General features: G+C 47.4%; 1 protein-coding gene across 2 annotated transcripts in view; it reads left to right on the top strand.

The window, feature by feature from the left end:
• Nucleotides 1-1,080: 1,080 nt before the first annotated feature.
• The window catches only part of PLXNA4 (plexin A4), a 1,110,463-nt gene continuing 1,098,716 nt past the window's right edge, over nt 1,081-12,827 (top strand). Inside the window, exon 1 of one of the 2 annotated variants that reach the window (XM_033958729.1) lies at nt 1,081-1,176. The gene's annotated coding sequence lies outside the window, so the exon portion shown is untranslated. Of the gene's footprint in view, nt 1,177-3,378; nt 3,488-12,827 lie in introns of those variants that run through there. The other variant, XM_033958728.1, reaches the window with a different exon arrangement.

Here is a 12,827-nt window from a genome sequence, read left to right as displayed (position 1 = left end):
CTATTCTTTGGGATTCTGTGTGGAATGTTGCCACTCCTTGGGATTCTAGAATCTTGTTACTCTTTGGGATTCTGTATAGAATGTTGATACTCCTTGGGTTTTGGCCAGGTACTAGGGATCTGGATTGGTCACCGTGGGACTGGGCTACTGGGCTTGATGGCCCATTGGTCTGACTCAGTAAGGCTATTCTTATGATCTAAAGAAAAAGGAGTGGCTGACCCCCCCTCCCCGCCCCTTGGCTGTTTGAAGAAATGAAAAGAAAGGTCTGAGCATCCTAGTAATCTTCTCCTCTACTCTCCGAAATCTCAGTGAACACCCCCCTCCCCCACATCCCTTTTGATTATTTCGAGAATTTACTTGCCTTGATCTTTTTTTTTTTTTTTTTAAACCAGCATCTTGTATACCAACAACTTCACTTGGAAAAAGGGAAGGGTGGGTGGGTGTATGGGGGGGGGGGGGGGGGGGGCACATGCGTCTGATCTATTGAGATGGTATCTCAAAGTTGAATTAGCTCAATAGGACTTTGGATCCTAGATGTCACTGGTGAGTAACACCGAGGTGGGCCCTCGGCAAGAGACAGCTGGAGCTTATAGCACTGGCAGTGCCAATGGGCACACACACACACACGACCGTGCATGCCCAGTTTGGTGCCCACCAAACTTTAGGCAAGACGCAGCAGGAAGGTGCCCGGACCCCCAGGGGTGCTGGAAACGACTTCCCACCCCCTCACTGAACCCTAAAGTGTGGGGGGAGGATAACATTTCCCCCCTCCGCGTTTTACGATCTGTATATTTTTTCCCCCGAGAAGAAGGAGGGGGGGGGGGGCAGGTGCTGAATCTGTCGCCTACACCGGAAGGGAAGAGGAGGGAGATCGGGCGCTGCGTTTCTGCAGAGGCCGCTCGGGGCCGGAGGCAGCCGCAGTGCGAGCACGGAGGAGGCGGCGGCGGGGAGAGCCGGGCGGGGGGTGGGATCGGCGATCGCACGGAGTCCCCTCACCCCCCTCGAGAACACCCGCAAGCCGATCAACCGCCGATGCTGTCATCTCTTCCCAAATTTCCTGGGGGATATTGGCGGGATCCGGCTTCCCCCCCCCCTCGCTATGGGGAAGACATCATCTGCAGTGCCAATGCGGCTGCACTGAAGGAGGGGGGCGACTATGCCCGGGCTGTTTCTCAGGTAAGGCACGGAGGAAGGGTCGGCTCACTGCAGTAAGTCAGCCTTGCACGAAATGCCCCGGGAATTTGCATCGGCGGGGCACGCGACCTGATGCATTTTATGGAGGGGGTTCCCCACCCCCGAACTGAAAAGGCTGCAAAGCCAGAAACAAATATAACCCCCCTCAACCCTTCATGGTTTAGGCTACGGTTCTCTATAGGCAGAAACCCAGTTCAGGCTTTGGTATGCAAGGGAGGTTGCATGGTGGATTTTCGTGTGGCTCCCCCCTCCCCCCCAGTACTTTCTGCCGGAAAATGACCCGTGAACTATCAAGTTTCATTCAAGTATTAAGGAGGAGGAATGAATGTTTAAAAGGGGTCTTGATAGGAGAGCAGAGATTCCTCGCGTTGCCTGGCTTTAATAACTATTGAAATGCCATAGAGACTGTTTGGGAAAGGGGGGGAGTGGAGAGAGAGTGGGGTACTAGGGGAGGGGAGAGAGAGTGGGGTACTAGTGGGAAAGGGGGGAGGGGAGAGAGAGTGGGGTACTAGGGGGAGGGGAGAGAGAGTGGGGTACTAGTGGGAAAGGGGGGAGGGGAGAGAGAGTGGGGTACTAGTGGGAAAGGGGGGGAGGGGAGAGGGAGTGGGGTACTAGTGGGAAAGGGGGGAGGGGAGAGAGAGTGGGGTACTGGTGTTATCACATAGGACTGGTAATAAGTTCAGGCTGCAGCGTGGCATTCTTGTGAGCAATATTAAATTCGCCTCTCTAGGAAATAATGGTGGTGGGGTTATATGTAATTTATATTCCGCATGTCCTATAATTTTACGCGGATTACAAATTATTCGGGTACTGAAGCATTTTTCCCTAACTGTCCCTGTGGGCTCCCGCTCTAACTGGGGATTCATGGACTTGCCCGGGGTGACGGGGATCAGTGCGGGATTCGAACCCACAGCCTCAGGGTGCCGAGGCTGTGGCTCTAACCACTGCCCAGAAGGCTGAGCTCAAAGCCCAGCCGCCCCCTTCTCCGAACTTTATCTCACATGGAAAGGGAATTTCCTGGGTGCCACCCTATAAAGATTTCAGTAGATACCCTGCGGTCCCGGCAACTTAGGCAGTGACAAAAAAAAAAAAAAAAAGCCTTTTTATTTGGTGATTATTACACGTGCAATAAGAGAGATGTTATATGCGAGAGAGAAAGAGGTCACAAACCCAAAGCCGTTTTTAAAGGGCTGCCTACTGTTTCCAAGACCGCCAGTCTGCCCGATCTCTTCCACCCAACTCCTTTTGCTCCCCAAACTTTCTTCCCCCCCCCCCCCAGCTCTTCGTGCTGCGGGAACAGGACAGCGTCTGGCCGCTGTTTCTCGGGCCCCGATCCAAATGCCTTATCCTCGGAAATTCTTCTTGGCTTCCAGATGTGAACCGCTGCTTCTGGTCACGGGAGCTCCAAACACGGGAAATACCCCAGCAACATAATACTGCGAGGGCGGGGATAAATCTCCGACTCCCCCCCCCCCCCACCCCCGTGTATTACAACTGAGATCTGACTGTTGATGGTTCTCGTCTATCAGACATTTGCTCTTAAATTATGTAGACGGGGAGACAAGAGCTGGACGTTGGACACCAACAAAACAGGAATGGAAATCACCAGTCAGCCGCCGGATTCTTGGACGATGCAGCCGCCTTCGCCAATTTCACCTCCCCGGGGCTATTTATTTCTTTAATCCGAGGGACCCCAGCCTTTTTCTGCCTCTCTCTAGGTGCCCAACCATTCCAGTGAAGCGGCTGTTCAAAACCCGGGAGCTGTGTGATACGCAGGTGGATCTCGCCGTACAATAAGACGCATATCTGCAGCGATCGGCGGCCGTATCCCGCGCCCCAAGATCCGGGGCAGCCCAGATCTCTCGCGCCGGGTTTTCCAAGTCTTCGTGGGGGGCTCCGAGGGAGCCGGGATTTTATTCCGTCGCCGAAGAAAACGCCGGGAGGTGGATGGATGGAGTGCGGCAGGTAGGCTGCGATGGATTTCCCGGGGAATTCGCGGCTGCAGGGGCTCGACAGCTCCTGAGGATTCAGCAAAAGGAATATAATACTCGCGACATTTCTTCTTCAGGCGCTGGGTTTGTGCTGAGCTGAACCCTTTTTTTTTTTTTTTTTTTTGCAAACTCCCTGCGCGTCTCAGGAATGGTTTAGGCGCCCTATCGCAGTTGCACGCCTAAAATTTCAGGGGTTTTGCCTAGCGTCTCGAGAGGGGCAGGTTGAAGTTACCGGAGGGGCTCAGTGAACAGCTCGGATGTGCCGACTGCAGCAGCGCTAGACTGCACTAGCTTTTAGAAAGGTGGGTATTTCTTTTTGCACCGCACTTGGGTTGTAAGCTCTTTGGGACGGGAGTTTATTACAGCTTGGCTTGCTAATAACGTGATTATTTGGAAAGGTGGGCTAACAATCCCATTATTATTATTTTTTTAATCAAGACTTCTTGTGCTAAAGGTTTCTTGGCTTGATTGTAACATTTTGGTGTCTGCAGACGAGTCTTAGGGTTTGGCAAAAAGAAGCATCGGAGGTTAAAAGGAATCTCGTGGAAAAAAGTGACCGTCCGTCTTAAGAACATTTTTAGGAACTAAATCGGGATAATCGATTTTAGCTCCAGGTGATCCCTATTAGCAGATTTATTTAATGCCCATAAACCAGGTGCCAAGCAAATTCGCATCAGGTCAGTACTGGGGTCCACAGCCCCGGGCGATGCAATATAGTTAACTTTTAAAAACTCGAGTGGGGGGGAGGGCCCACTTTGGGGGGAGGGCCCACTTCACTTCTACCCCAATATTTGGGATCGACACTGCAGGGGTTTTGCCCCTAGGTATCTCCATCAGCTTCATTGAGTAGCTAAATTAGGATTATTTGGGAATGGTGGCTACACCTGCTTTTTAAGTCGGGAAAGGAAAAAAAAAGGAGGAGAAGGGTAAAAACCGAAGTTGATCATTGAACGTGTTGCAATTCTGATAATCCACACTTACGGAAAATCTCTCCTTTGACGTAGCTCGGGGGTCAGTGACCTTCAGGTACCTAAGGATTCCTGACAAACGATTTGCCCAAGGTCACAAGGCACATGGTTGAGATTTCAAACCCCGGCTTCCTCGGGGGCTGGATTCACTCTAGGATCCTCCGCCAGGGTCTCCCAGCGGATGGTATCTAGGGCTGAGGCAAAGGTGGGGACCCTAATACAGACAATTAGCCACCCCTCCCCCACCCCCTTCATGCTCTGATCTATTCTAGCCTGAGAGCTTGGGAAGAAATCGTTACGGAAACTGATACAACTTTTGGGGTTACATCGGAATAGTAATTGATAAAGTTAGGAGGCCTTTGGAGACATTACCGGGTGAGAAAAGCATATTATTCCCCACAAACTGCTTTGAGGTGGCTATGGATAATGAGAATAAAAGAGACGTATAAGTATGTGATGTTCCAGTCCAGTCTTAGCAATGCTGGAGGTTTCTATAAATGCTCTTTGTTATTCAGAGGGTCGTTGCTTGGGTTATTTTCAGCTGGGGGGATTCCCCCCCTCTAGTGTTAATGTTTAATGGGATACACTGTAGCTCTGGGAAGGGGTAAAACGCGGACCTGGCGGATCTAAAACCACACGTCCTTAGAAACCCGAGGTCTGTGCATTGACAAGTCCCCCTTCGCTTTCCCTGCAGCTCAGCTCAGGCCCCCGGCTCCCTCGTGGACCTCACGGATCTGAACTGCACGTCACATCCTTAAAAATCCGAGGTCCGCGCCACTTTTGAGGTCCCTGCCACTTTTAGTCTCTGGCTCCGACACAGCTCTATGACAATTTAACTCTGACGGATCCTAATGCTTTTCCCTCCCCATGCTAGGAACCGTCAGAGTTAAATTGTCATAGAGCTCCGTCGGAGCCAGAGACTAAAAGTGGCGCGGACCTGGGATTTTTAAGGACGTGCGGTTTTAGATCCGCGAGGTCCGCGTTTTACCCCTTCCCAGCTCTCACTCAAAAAAGAACATTTTCTCATTCTCTACTTGTGGGAGAAAAATGTTTATTAGCTTCTGTGAAAGGAGAGCTAGAAGATCGGCACGGGGGTTTAAGTGTGGACCAGTGAAGGACAGCAGTCTTTAATTCAAAGAAGATTCCCCCCCCCCCCCCATAAACTCAAGATTGGGGGGAGGGGGGATCGGGTTTAGCTCATGCCTTTTCCATCTGAATAAATCACATTTACAACATTCTGTAGATATGAATCGAGTGCGTTTGGATTGAGCTGATTTCAGTTACGTTAAGTCTTTCCCTGTCCTTGAAGCAGCGGCGTAGCGATGGCGCCTGGCATTGCCGTGCCTCGTGGCCCCTGTGAAGACAGCACCATGGGTGGTCCGCCTCCCCTGTCCCCCTCCTTACTATGCCACCGCACTGAGGGGCTTTAGGCAGTGGCGTGGTGAGGTGCCCCGGGACGGTGGCACCCCTCCCCCTCCTTCTTCTCCGCCCTCCCACCTCCACACGCTCCTTCCCCTCCTGCTGCAGGTGCCGCTCCCGAGCGGCTCTTCCTCTGATGTCACTTCTTAGGCGCGGGTCCAGGAAATGACAGAAGAGCTGACGGTGTGACAGTAGGTTGGGGGTTGTTGTTTGCGCCAGGAATGTTAAACAGGTACAGGGGACGGGAAGCAGCGCATGTGCTTAGCGTGTGCTAACAGACATTAGTATGCACTTAATGCCACGCATCATATTTTATATCTGTGGGCCACGTGGCACTTATTGAGAGAGACATGGGGGAAGCCAATGCTTGCCCTGGTTCGGTAGCATGGAATGTTGCTCCTCTTTGGAATTCTGCATGGAATGTTGCTACTATTTGGGATTCTAGAATCTTGCTACTCTTTGGGGATTCCGCATGGAATGTTGCTACTATTTGGGATTCTGTATGGAATGTTGCCGCTCTTTGGGATTCTAGAATCTTGCTACTCTTTGGGGATTCCACATGGAATGTTGCTACTATTTGGGATTCCGTATGGAATGTTGCCGCTCTTTGGGATTCTAGAATCTTGCTACTCTTTGGGGATTCCGCATGGAATGTTGCTACTATTGGGATTCTAGAATCTTGCTACTCTTTGGGGATTCCGCATGGAATGTTGCTACTATTTGGGATTCTGTATGGAATGTTGCCGCTCTTTGGGATTCTAGAATCTTGCTACTCTTTGGGGATTCCACATGGAATGTTGCTACTATTTGGGATTCCGTATGGAATGTTGCCGCTCTTTGGGATTCTAGAATCTTGCTACTCTTTGGGGATTCCGCATGGAATGTTGCTACTATTGGGATTCTAGAATCTTGCTACTCTTTGGGGATTCCGCATGGAATGTTGCTACTATTTGGGATTCTGTATGGAATGTTGCCACTCTTTGGGATTCTAGAATCTTGCTACTCTTTGGGGATTCCGCATGGAATGTTGCTACTATTTGGGATTCTGTATGGAATGTTGCCGCTCTTTGGGATTCTAGAATCTTGCTGCTCTTTGGGGATTCCGCATGGAATGTTGCTACTATTGGGATTCTAGAATCTTGCTACTCTTTGGAGATTCTGTATGGAGTGTTGCTACTCCTTGGGTTTTGGCCTGGTACTAGTGACCTGGATGGGCTACTGGGCTTGATGGATCATTGGTCTGACCCAGTAAGGCGACTTTAGTAAGAGGGCCTCTAGGTTAGTACCTGAGGCCGTGTAGGGTTAAGAGGTCATTTTACTAAGCTGTGGTTAAAAGTGGCCTTAACACGCCCTTACAGGGTCTTTCCCGTGTGCTCTCATTTTTACCACAGCTGGAAAAGGTCCATTTTCCATTTTCCCAATTCATGGCCATGTGTTAATGGCTCCATTAGTAAATCTATTGATTGGGATTTATTAACCAACTTTTCATGAAGAGATTCACCCTTAACAGCTCACAGTTCAGTGAACAGTAATCACTGTTTTCATCAGTCATTTTGAACTTTGTCTCTCTCTTCAAGTTTCAAGTTTATTTCACTTTTGATGAATCGCCTATTTCAAATTACTAGGCGATGTACATAATATAGTAAAGAAACTTTAACAAAATAACATTAAAATCTAATAATAACTAACATGAGAGATAGGTAAGGGGGTAAAGTTACAATGAGGGTATAGGAAAAAAGGGAAGAACAAAAGGTAGGGTAAAAATTTGCAAGGCATACTTCATAAATATTAATTAAAAAAAAAAAAAATAGAAGATTTTAGAAGTTTTAAAGGTCAAAAGCATCCCTAAACAAATAAGTTTTTAAAAAATTTTTAAATGATGAAACATCACGTTCCATTCTAATGTACTGGGGATGGGAATTCCACCATTGTGGACCTGCAACAGTGAACATATCTGCTCTTCTCGTTCCAATGATTTTTAAAGAAGGCACAATTAATAAGTTTTGATCGGATGAACGCAGAGATCGTTGGGGTTTGTATGGAATCAATGATTTAGATATGAATTGCGGCTCGCTAAATGCTAGAGTTTTAAAGATTAAAAACATCAGTTTATAAAGAATCCTATGATGAATTGGAAACCAGTGCGCATCTATTAACAATGGGGATACGTGATCGAATTTTTTAGCGTTATAAATTAGTTTTATGGCCGTATTCTGGATAATTTGGAGTCTCCTTTTTTCTTTTTGAGTAATATTTAAAAATATTTCCTACATACAGTATTGATCTTTCACTTTTCATCTTTTTGCTCCATTTTTCTCTTCTCAGACTCTACTTTAATTCTCTATTTACTCATAGCCCAATGATTCTTATTCAAGTCATCTTATCCCCAGTCACCATCTAGTTCACTGTTCTTCAACTGTCCGCAGGAAATTTCTGTCTCTTCCCTAACGGTCCCAGCAGGCTCGCAATAGGCACTGGAGTGTTAAGTGAGTTGCTCAGAGTCACAGGGAGCAGGTCGGGATCAAACTCACAACCTCAGGGTGCTGAGGCGGCAGCTCTAACCACTAGGCCAGTCTTATCCTCGCCTCCAATAACAAAAATTGGTGCATGACCACTTAAAGCCACACACTTTGCAAGCAGTAAAGGCCCATGTGCTAAGGCATGCTAATCTGTGCACAGTAATGTGGCTATTTGCGCCATCGTGCCCGCTCTCTGCCCCAGACATGCACCTCCAAGAAAATATTACCGGATAAGTGGCGTGGAAAGAGTAGATGTGAATTGCTTGTTTACATTTTCCCAAAATACTAGGATAGGGAGCATGTGATGAAGGTACTAAGTAGTAGATGTAAAACAAAACTGTAGAAAACAGTTCTTCACACAACGTGTAATTAAACTCTGGAATTCATTGCCGGAGAATGTGGTTAAATCAGTTAGCTTAGCAGGGTTTAAAAAAAAAAAAGGTTTGGATAATTTCCTGAAATAGAGGTCTATAGGCCATTACTGAGATGGCTTGAGGAAATCTGTTTTACTAGTTGGCCACTGTTGGAAACGTGATACTGGGCTTGATGGACCTTCAGTCTGTCCCAGTATGTCAACTCTTATGCTCTTATGTGAGCCAACTGTAGGACAATCAAGGCATTGTGACATCACTGGTGAGGCTGTCTCTCAGACATTGGTGGAATGAGACATTATGACATCACAATTTGAGCTCTGGAATGTTGCTACTTTTTGGGTTTCTGCCAGGTACTTGGGACCTGGGTTGGCCACTGTTGGAAACGTGATACTGGACTTGACGGACCTTTGGTTTGTCCCAGTATGGCAATTCTTATATAGCATGTGGTTTCCACCTGCACATTGGGATTTTGCCACAGGTGGATCCCACAGTAAGCCCACCCCAGCACTTACCGCAGCTTAATAAAAGGACCCCTAAGTGACGTGCCCAAAATCTCAAGTTGCTGCGGTGGGATTCAGATCCTGGCTTCCTCGGTTCTCAGCCACTCTTCTAACCTTTAGGCAACCGCAATTGCTGTCAGGGGCTCATAGATGGAGTGCATTTTCTCATTCCTGATCGGAAGGAAGGACGAGGGAAGAGGGTTTCATAGTCAAATGAAAATGATTGGTATTTTCTTTCCTACAGTCGCATCTGGAACAAGAAGGGTCAGCAACAAATTGCTACAGAGTTTAAAAAAAAAAAAAAGGCCTTTAAGGCATTAGTGGACATAGTGCAGAAGAAGGGTTCAGTTACACCAAAGCTGTGGGATTCGAAGTGTTCAGCATTTAAATCAGGGCTGTGTTTTATTGGTAATGTTTCTGGGAGGAAAATATTTCTGTGCACGAATGATATCTTCATGTGTGTTGTGGCTAATGCAATTGTCAGTCATACAGTATACTGCATGGGGAAAATGGAATCTGAAGTTCAGGATGTGTTTTTTTTTTCCTTTTGTGGCTGTTTACATTTGATCGTTAACCTCAATTGTTATCAACGGAATATAGACAGGTTTCATATACACAACTAGTGTGGAAAAAAAGAGAGGCAAAGGACCTCAGATGCCTGCGTTATTGAAAAGTATGAACTTACAAAATAGCATATGCAGGGACAGATAAGTGCAATCTTTGCTGATCGTTTATAATGATTGTTCTTGTTTGAAAATCAAAGAATTACACAGAAAAAAAGAAATAATATTTAAAAAACATTTTGGTTGTCGATCAGCCTGAGAGGTTTTTGGACCTATGAAAGAGAACCTGTCCCTGCATATGCTATTTTTCACATTTATTACTTTTCAATAACGTATCTGAGGTCCTTTACCTCTCTTTTTTTCCACACTAGTTCTATATATTAAATTCGATAGTTGGCATTCTGCCACATTTTTACACTTGCGTGGCGGTGGCAAAAAGGGCGAACAGAATGCTAGGAATGATTAAGAAGGGGATCACGAACAGATCGGAGAAGGTTATCATGCCGCTGTACCGGGCCATGGTACACCCTCACCTGGAATACTGCATCCAGCACTGGTCGCCGTACATGAAGAAGGACACGGTACTACTCAAAAGGGTCTAGAGAAGAGCGACTAAAATGGTTAAGGGGCTGGAGGAGTTGCCGTACAGCGAGAGATTAGAGAAGCTGGGTCTCTTCTCCCTTGAAAAGAGGAGATTGAGAGGGGACATGATCAAAACATTCAAGATACCGAAAGGAACAGAATTAGTAGAGAAAGACAGGTTGTTCACCCTCTCCAAGGTAGAGAGAACGAGAGGCCACTCTCTGAAGTTAAAAGGGGATAGATTCCGTACAAACGTAAGGAAGCTCTTCTTCACCCAGAGAGTGGTAGAAAACTGGAACGCTCTTCCGGAGGCTCTTATAGGGGAAAACACCCTCCAGGGATTCAAGAAAAAGTAGATAAGACAGGTTGTTCACCCTCTCCAAGGTAGAGAGAACGAGAGGCCACTCTCTAAAGTTGAAAGGGGATAGATTCCGTACAAACGTAAGGAAGTTCTTCTTCACCCAGAGAGTGGTGGAAAACTGGAACGCTCTTCCGGAGGCTGTTATAGGGGAAAACACCCTCCAGGGATTCAAGACAAAGTAGATAAGACAGGTTGTTCACCCTCTCCAAGGTAGAGAGAACGAGAGGCCACTCTCTAAAATTGAAAGGGGATAGATTCCGTACAAATGTAAGGAAGTTCTTCTTCACCCAGAGAGTGGTATAAAGCTGGAACGCTCTTCCGGAGGCTGTTATAGGGGAAAACACCCTCCAGGGATTCAAATAGGGGAAAACACCCTCCAGGGACTCAAGACAAAGTTGGACAAGTTCCTGCTAAACTGGAATCTACGCAGGTGAGGCTGGACTCATTTAGAGTACCGGTCTTTGACCTGGGGGCCGCCACGTGAGCGGACTGCTGGGCGCGATGGACCACTGGTCTGACCCAGCAGCGACAATGCTTACGCTCTTAAGGGCAAATTCTATAAGAAGCGCCCAAGGTTAGGTGCCAAACTATGCACTGTTCAGCGCAATTCAAGTAGAATTGGGCGCTGTTTAATGAATCACGCCAGGCGGCCCCTATTTTGGAGGCGCCCGAGAAATAGGCCAGCTTTAGGCACAACCAAAAGGCGCCTATGTGAGCGCTTAAGCAGGCTTAAGACCAGCGATTCGGCAACAAGGCGCCTAACGCGTACCCGCGCCTATCGTGCACAGCGCCTATTGTTTTGAAGGCCGCCTAAATTGTTTAGAGGCGCCTTGTTTACACAATCGCTCTTTCATGATTGGCGCCTTAGTTTCAATTAGTGCTGATTAAAAAGCTTATTTGAGAGTCTTATTCAGTTTCAACACCTCTGAAATAAACATAGAAATAGACGGCAGATAAGGGCCACGGCCCATCTAGTCTGCCCACCCCAATGACCCTCCCCTACCTTTCTCTGTGAATAGATCCCACGTGTCTGTCCCATTTGGCCTTAAAATCAGGCACGCTGCTGGCCTCAATGACCTGAAGTGGAAGACTATTCCAGCGATCAACCACCCTTTCAGTGAAAAAGAATTTTCTGGTGTCCCCGTGCAGTTTCCCGCCCCTGATTTTCCACGGATGCCCCCTTGTTGCCGCGGGACCCTTGAAAAAGAAGATATCTTCTTCCACCTCGATGCGGCCCGTGAGATACTTGAATGTCTCCATCATGTCACCCCCTCTCTCTGCGTTCCTCGAGTGAGTACAGCTGCAACTTATCCAGCCGTTCCTCGTATGGGAGATCCTTGAGTCCCGAGACCATCCGGGTGGCCATTCTCTGGACCGACTCCAGTCTCAGCACATCCTTACGGTAATGCGGCCTCCAGAATTGCACACAGTATTCCAGGTGGGGCCTCACCATGGATCTATACAATGGCATAATGACTTCAGGCTTACGGCTGACGAAACTCCTGCGTATGCAACCTATGATTTGACTTGCCTTGGATGAAGCTTGCTCTACTTGATTGGCAGTCTTCATGACCTCACTGACAATCACCCCTAAGTCTCGTTCTGCTTCAGTTCTTGTTAGGAGCTCGCCATTAAGGGTGTAAGTCTTGCATGGATTTTGGCTGCCCAGGTGCATGACTTTGCATTTTTTGCCTAACATTAGACGCCGGTTTCAGAATTTGGGCCTTATTGGCGTCTAGTCCGCCTTAACCTTGCAGTTCTTGCAGTAGAATAAAAGATAAACCGGTCGCGTCCAGCGATGTCACAAGTTAGTATGTATTATAGAGCAAAATTAACACTTCCTGACATATTTCCTGAATAACAAGGTATTTAGTTCCTTTTGGAAAGTTCTATAATCTGATACTGCAAGTAGAATTCTAGTAATGTCGGGGTCCAATTTTGCTCCCTGGAGTGACCATAGACACCTCCCCCCAACATTCCCTTTCGTTTTATGTCCTTAATTGAAGGGCAGGTGAATTTGGGTTCTGGACTCTCCTTGACCTGGTCATTCTGGACTTTTAAATAACAGTAGAATCTGCGCAAAATTTGTGCCTGCATTGGAAGCCAGCATGGTCATGTGTGCGCGGAGAGGTCAGTCCGTGTTTTTGTATGATCTGTAGCGGTTTAATCATTGCCGTGGGGCATGGTACGTAGGTACCGGATGTTACGGTAATCTTAACAGACCCAAAACTAGGGACCGAGCCAGAAGACAGGATCGCGCCCTTTTCAAAACATTTTCGAATACTTTGCAAGTTTTGCATTACGATGAAAGATTTCTGAAAAACTTTGTTGATCTGTAATTGAAAAGTACATCTGT

This window comes from Geotrypetes seraphini, chromosome 9 (genome assembly GCF_902459505.1).
Source record: "Geotrypetes seraphini chromosome 9, aGeoSer1.1, whole genome shotgun sequence".
Taxonomy (NCBI): Eukaryota; Metazoa; Chordata; class Amphibia; order Gymnophiona; family Dermophiidae; genus Geotrypetes; species Geotrypetes seraphini.
Note: the sequence above shows the minus strand (reverse complement) of the source record. Positions and strands in the feature narration are given on the sequence as shown.